General features: G+C 45.2%; 1 pseudogene; it reads left to right on the forward strand.

Moving 5' to 3' along the window:
* Positions 1-4,838: 4,838 nt before the first annotated feature.
* LOC130855583 (small glutamine-rich tetratricopeptide repeat-containing protein alpha-like) lies at positions 4,839-5,788 on the forward strand (annotated as a pseudogene).
* The last annotated feature ends 1,154 nt before the right edge of the window (positions 5,789-6,942 follow it).

A 6,942-nucleotide genomic window follows, 5' to 3' on the forward strand; every position in this document is an offset into this window, starting at 1 on the left:
AGGATTTTTAGGAATTCACTCATATTTTGTACCTATATTTGTGTATCCTCATGTTTCACATTTGTGTCTCAGATCTATTGGTAGTTACTTCTCATGTGTCATACCAGAAAGGAGGTCAAATTCACTAATATTACCTACAGAATTTTAACCGTAATATTCATGAGTAATATTGGCCTGTAACGTTTGTTCTTGTACTATTTTTATTTCATTAGGGTACAATTTTACACTGTTTCATGAAAAACAAATTGGAAGTAATTTTCATTTTTCAATTCTTTGGAACAATTTGTTTTTAGTGAAACTATCTGATTTGAAAATGTTTTGTACAGTTATCTATGAAACCATTTAAACCTGGTGTGTGTGTGTATGTGTGTGTGTGTATTTTATAATTCCTTGATAAATATCTGTATTATTTCTGTGGAAATTACTGTTTTATGTGTCATATTTCTACCACAGTCAGTAGTAGTTAAATGAATTTTCCTAGAATATTATCCATTTCATATAGCTTTCAAGTTTGTTTACACAGATGTGAATATTGTTTTTAGTGCTTTTTTGTTGATTATTAATCATTATTTTCACTTGTTTTTTTATGTACTTTTGTGCTTTATTTCTTCTTATCCTTTATTAAACTACCTAATGGATTGTCTAATTTGCAGATTTTTTTTAAAAAGCAAGATTTTTGATTTACTGATTTGATGTACTTTTTTGTTTAACTTACTAATTTTTACTTTTATTTTATTGTTTCCTTGTTTACTCTTTTTTTAAAATTTGAGATGGCAATTTAATTCACTTCTTTAATTCTTTTGTTTTTAATCAATGCATGTGTATATGGCTCTGGAGTTTTCTCTGATCACCGCTTTAACTGTATCTCATTTATCTTGGTATGTACTGCTTTATCATCAGTATTTAGGAAATTAATTTGTTTTTTCTCTGTATTTCCACTTTCATCCTAGTATTAAGTGCAAGTTTCTAAACTTCAAGATTATTCATCTTTTGTTTCTCAGTTTTATTTTCAACTCCTAGTTTCACTGCATTGTTGTAAAGACCCCAGCACTAGATTATTTTCAGTGTAAATTCTACCCAAAATTTAAAGAATTAATGCCAATCTTTCTAAAACTCTTCCCCAAAAATTGAAGAAGAGGGAATGAATACTCCCAAACTTATTTTATAAAGCCAGAATTACCCTGATACCAAAGCCAGATAAGGACACTACAAGAAAATAAAACTACAGGCCAATATTATTGAAGAATATAGATGCAAAAAACTCTCAACAAAATATTAGCTGACTGAAATCAACAGCACATGAAACTGAAAAGCTTATGCATAACAAAGGAAACAGTCAAAGATTGAAAGGCGTCTATAGAATAGGGGAAAGTATTTTCATAGCATAAGTCTGATAAGGGGTTAAAATCCAAACTGCAAACAAAATTCATTCAACTCAATAGCTAAAAACAAAACAAAACAAATTTTTAAAAAATTGATTAAAATTGGGCAAAGGACCTGAATAGACATTTCTCCAAAGCAGACCTACAAATGGCCAGCAAGTACATGATAGTGAAGAAAGGGTGAAGGATGTGAAGAAAAGGGGATCCTGTTACACTGCTGGTGGGTTGTGGGAAGACATTCTGGAAACTTTTTGAAACATTGAAAATGTTGAAGTATGTGGACCGAGCGATGGGATTCAGAATGTCCTGCTTGAGCAGTGGAGGAGCTGAGGGTGCGGGGCGTGGAGACTCATATCACCCTGTTTGGCCCTGAAGGATGGCTGGTTAGCCAAAGACGGGTAAGATTCCTCAGAGGAGGAACAACCTAAGACAGGCACAGCCGCAGAGGGGCCAACAGGGGTGGTGCATAGAACCTTCCTTATATCACCGTGTTTGGCCCTGGAGGATGACTGGTTAGCCAGAGACGGGTAAGATTCCTCAAGGGAGGAACAACCTAAGACAGGCACAGTCGCAGAGGGGCCAACAGGGGTGGGGCACAGACCCCCAATATCTGAGAGAGGTCTCCTGCCCCCAGGGCTGTTTTGCTCTCCACCCCCAGCTCAAATCCACACCTGCTCAACTCGGACCCAGGAAGTAAACAAAGATAATTGCCTCAGTCATGTGAGGCCTTTGATTGTTTATGAGTGTAACCTGAGAATGTTAGCCCACGAACTCAATAAAAGCAACCTGGGATGAGTCAGCAGGGCTCTTGATCCGAGAGGTCTTGAGCCCCCCGGTCCCACTTTTCTCTTCAGTCTGTGTCTGTGTCTTCTTCAAGCTTGCGGCACCCGTCACTCACCTCGAGTCGCCGAGTTGATCCCGGCAGTGGGTATGTAAGTTGGCACAGAGAGTATAGGAAATAGCATGGAAGTTTCCCCCAAATTAAAACTTTACCTACCATATGACCCAGCAATTCTTCTGGATATTTATCCATAGGAATTAAAATCAGAATCTTTAAGAGGTAACTGCACTTTTATTTTCACTGCAGCATTATTCACAGTAGCCAAGACACATAAACAATCTAAATGTCTATCAATGACTGAATGGATCAAAAAAATTAGGTATGAACATAAATGGAATGTTATTCAGCCCCCAAAAACAAAGAACGTCTTGTCAGTTGTGATTATAGGCTTCGCAGTAAGTCAGTCTGAATCCAAAGCATTCACTGTAGCACAGAATCTAAGAAAAGCAGCACAATTTGTTTTATGTTGTTTTTTGGATCTTTTTTCTGCCTGTTTCTGTTTGTTTGGTTTTAGGAGGAGAGGAAAGATTTTCTGGAGCAGTTTTGAAAGACAAAAAGCATTGCTATTCTCTCCTCTCCACCATGCCTTCCCAGGTGCTGTTTTTGTTCTTTTTTCTGTTGGTGGTGTGTCTCATTCAGTAACCAAAATCTGATGCACTACTAATATCAGTCTTCTCCTTTTTTTATCCAGACCTTTTGTCCAGGAGGATAGTACACAAGAATGACAAAATGTTTACATGAAAACATTTTTATATAAGTTAACCAGAAAAATTCATTATGTTTACAAATTCATTAGTATAAAACAGTATTTTAAAGATTTCAAAATGGGTTTACTTAACATCCCATGTTTCGTTGCTTCATAGCCATTCTAATCTTCCATTTTATAATACTTCCTCTCTTTAGAGAGATGATATGTCTTCCACGCCTTTGGCATCTTTCACTTGGAGTCTCTTCATTTTCTCTTCTTTCTCCCTTCACCCATAACTTGCAGTGATGATGGATGTATCACTCGCATCTCAATTGAAATTTGTTTTTTGTCTACTCACAGATAACTTGAGATTTGTGATATTCTCTCTCCTAGAAATGATAAGGCAAAGTATTTAATTGTGATGAAGTCCAACTTTATGATTATTTCTTTGTAGTTTGTGCTTTTGGTATCACATCTAAGAAGGCCTTGCATAATCCAAGTTCATAAAGATTTATTCCTAGTGTTTTTTTTTACCAGTGTCTCATAGTTTTAGTTCTTATATTTATGCCTATGATCCACCGGGAGTTAATTTTGTGTATTGTATAGGGGAAAGGGTCCAACTTTACTCTTTTGCAGCAACGACTTACCTTAAGAAGAGTTTTATATTAGTTTGTTAAGTGACTTATAGTAAGAGTTATGCTTAACCAGTATAGCATGTCTCAAAATCAACGTCTAAGATTTTAATTATGCGTAATGAAACTGGAGCTTGTATTAAATGATAATTTCCACTGATATCAACTATTAAGTTTGGACAAAATATAAAAAGCAACTATTTGAAGACACTGGAAAGTATCTCAAATCTGGCAGAAACTAGATAGGAGTCAGCCCCTGAGAAAAGGGTTTATATAGTTTTTGTCTTAGGGAAATCCCCTATTTATACAGCATATAGTAACTAAAAGTCAAGGAGAAAATTGAACTCTTAAAGGCCTGTAGAACCAGAGAATGGAGTTTGGGGACTGCAAGAGGGACCAAAAGATGAGAAGAGAAATTCAATAAATGAGGGAACCTCAGTAATGGTAGCCTCAAATTTTTTTTATAACCTCTCAAATCTTTGGCTCTCCCATAAACTGCACATAAATGTGCAGTTGAGATTACTAGTGAAAAGTAAAAGCTGATAGGCTGAGATGTTGAGCAGTTTGAGCAAGGCAGACAGAATTTGGAACATAAGCCGCTCAGCCACACTGAGTGCATGCTAGAACAAGAATCAGTTCCCTCCAGAGGAAGATAATGGAATCTATACTCTGTACAATGCTGTTATAAATATATTCAAAGACTTAAGAATAGAGTCAAAATGAATAAAAAGATGAGAAATAGCAGAGAAGTGAAAAACATAAGAAAGAACCTAATGGAAATTCTAGACTGGCTACATGGCCAATTGAATATTGGTAAAAGTAAGTTAAAATCAAGATAGAGCAATGGAAATTATCTTGTCTGAATAAGTGAACAAGAAGATTAAAAGATATGAAGTGAGCCTAAGTGGACTTTGGAACAACATCAAGCAGTCTAACATAAGTGTAAATAGAGTCTCTGAATAAAAGGAACAAGAATGGAGAAAAAAAATTGCTCAGTTAATGCATTAAAATCTCCGAAATTTGGTACAAATCAAATGATTTGCATATCCAAACAACTCAGTGAAATCCAAGTGGGGATATACATATATAAAGAAAACAACATCTAAGCACCTAATAGTCAAACTACTGAAGACCAAAGATAAAGAGAATTCTGAAAAGGAGCAAGAGAAAAATAACTCATTACTTGTGTCACACAAATCATAAGAATGATGACTGATATCTCATTAGAAAAATATAGGGGGGTTCGGCTGCCTAAAAGATCCTGAAGCCTCAGGCCTGTCTCCTCCTGTCTTAGGATGGATGACAAGAAGCGCCTGGCCTACGCCATCATCCGGTTCCTGCACGACCAGCTCCGGGGTGGGTGTGGTGGGGGAGCTCTCAACCGACACCCAGGAGAGCTTGGAAGTCACCATCCGGTGCCTGGAGACCGTTTTTGGGGTGATGGTGGAGGACAGCGACCTCGTGCTCCCCCAGACTCTCCTGGAAATATCTGAAGCGGCTGTGCAGGCAAGGAGATGCTGTCGGATCTGAGGAGCCCCCAGCGAACCCTGCCTTCGGAGGAGGACTCGGCGGAGGCAGAATGCCTCAAAACCGAAGGAAACGCACAGATGAAGGTAGGAAGCTTTGAGGCCGCCATGCACTTCTACTGGAAAGCCATGGAGCTGAACCCCACGAACTCTGTCTACGTCTGTCACAGAGCCGGGGCCCACAGCAAACTGGGGAAATATGCGGGGGTGCTGCAGGACTGCCAGCGGGCCATCTGCATAGACAGGTCCTACAGCGAGGCCTCCGGCAGGATGCGCCTGGCGCTGTCCAGCCTGAACAAGCACACGGTGGCCGTGGCCTGCTACAGGAAGGCCCTGGAGCCGGACCCCAACAGGAGACCTACACGTCCAACCTCCAGGTGGCGGAGCTGCGGCTGAGAGAGGCGCCCAGCCCGAGGGGAGGCGTTGGCAGCTTCCACATCGCGGGCCTGCTCAACAACCCCAGCTTTATGAGCGGGGCATCAAGCCTCATGAACAACCCCTAAGTTCAACAGCTCACGTCTGGCATGATTTCCAGCGGCTACAACCCCTTGGGGACTCCCGGCACCAGCCCCTCGCAGAACGACCTGGCCAGCCTCAACCAGGCGGGCCGGCAGTTCGCTCAGCGGATGCAGCAGCAGAGCCCAGAGCTGACAGAACAGCTCCGGAGTCAAATCCGGAGTCGGACCCCCAGTGCCAGCAACGACGACCAGCAGGAATGACCGCCCCGCTCCCCAGTGCCATCGGGTCCTCCCCGGCCAATTGGAAGCCTTCTCGCACTTTTCCGTCTCCTCCCATTGGCCCGCCCACGAGAGAAAAAGAAATTGGACCTGCATGTTAAGAGGGATTTTTATTAGTTTCATGTTTTTGCCTCCACCCTCCCCTCCCTTTTTGTGCTCTGTCACGGCCCTCAGACCCTTCTGGAAACAGAGCCCCAAGCTGTGAGCGCAGACCAGCACCGCCTCCCCCCAGCCCCTGAAACCCCACTCACTACAGTGTTTCCTAGACGACGGCGGGGTGGGCGGGGTACTCCGTGAGAAGCGCCCCTGCGGATGCCGGGCCCCCAGCCCCTCCCGCAGCCCCGCCCCCGCCGTCTGTCTTCAGGGGCCGCCCAGCCCCCGGAAGCCGCTTTCTGAGCCCACCTTGGCCGCCCCGGCCGCCCCCCGCTCGGACGAGCTCCCCGCCAGCCGGCCCGGCCCTCGGACCCGGGTTCTCGCACGAGGAGCTGCAGCTGCAAGTTCCCAGGGGCGGTCCCTCCCGGCGCGCCTTCTCCCTGCGCCCGGCGGAGCGGAGCGGGCGGCCTGGGGGGTGGGACCGTGTCGGGGACTCTCTTCCAGGAGCGTGTGTGGATGGTCACGGGGCTGCTCTCCACGCCCCCTTCCCAGGGCTCGCGACCTCCGGCCCGCGGGGGGGCGCCCGCACTGCCTCCGGCCTGGCCGGGTCGCGGGTCCCGGCCGCCGCCCTCCCGCCCCCAGGGCGTCCCGCCGGCCCGGCGCCTCTGCGGCCTCGGCGGGCCCTCCTCCCCTGGGGGCGGGTGCTGCAGGGGCCCCGGGGCCCCCCGCCTGGGCCTGAGATCTCCGGACAGCCCCCGTGGGCGTCCCGGCGGCCCGGGGCGGGGAGGAGAGGCCGGTGGGCGGCTGGGCGGCTGGAGGCGCCCTGGGCTGAGGGGCCGCTGCGAGGGGACCCCGCGCCGCGTGTGCAGGTGACTAGGAGGGGGTCGCCGCCAAGTCCCCCGCGGTCTGGCACACGTCTGGGGACACGTGTCCTAACTCGTGCCTGCTGGCCTTGGTGACAAACGTCACGTAACGTGTGGGGAATACATAGACATCGTGACCTCAAAAAAAAAAAAATAGGCCAAAAGGTAATAGAATGGCAA

Source organism: Hippopotamus amphibius, chromosome 6 (genome assembly GCF_030028045.1).
Source record: "Hippopotamus amphibius kiboko isolate mHipAmp2 chromosome 6, mHipAmp2.hap2, whole genome shotgun sequence".
Taxonomy (NCBI): Eukaryota; Metazoa; Chordata; class Mammalia; order Artiodactyla; family Hippopotamidae; genus Hippopotamus; species Hippopotamus amphibius.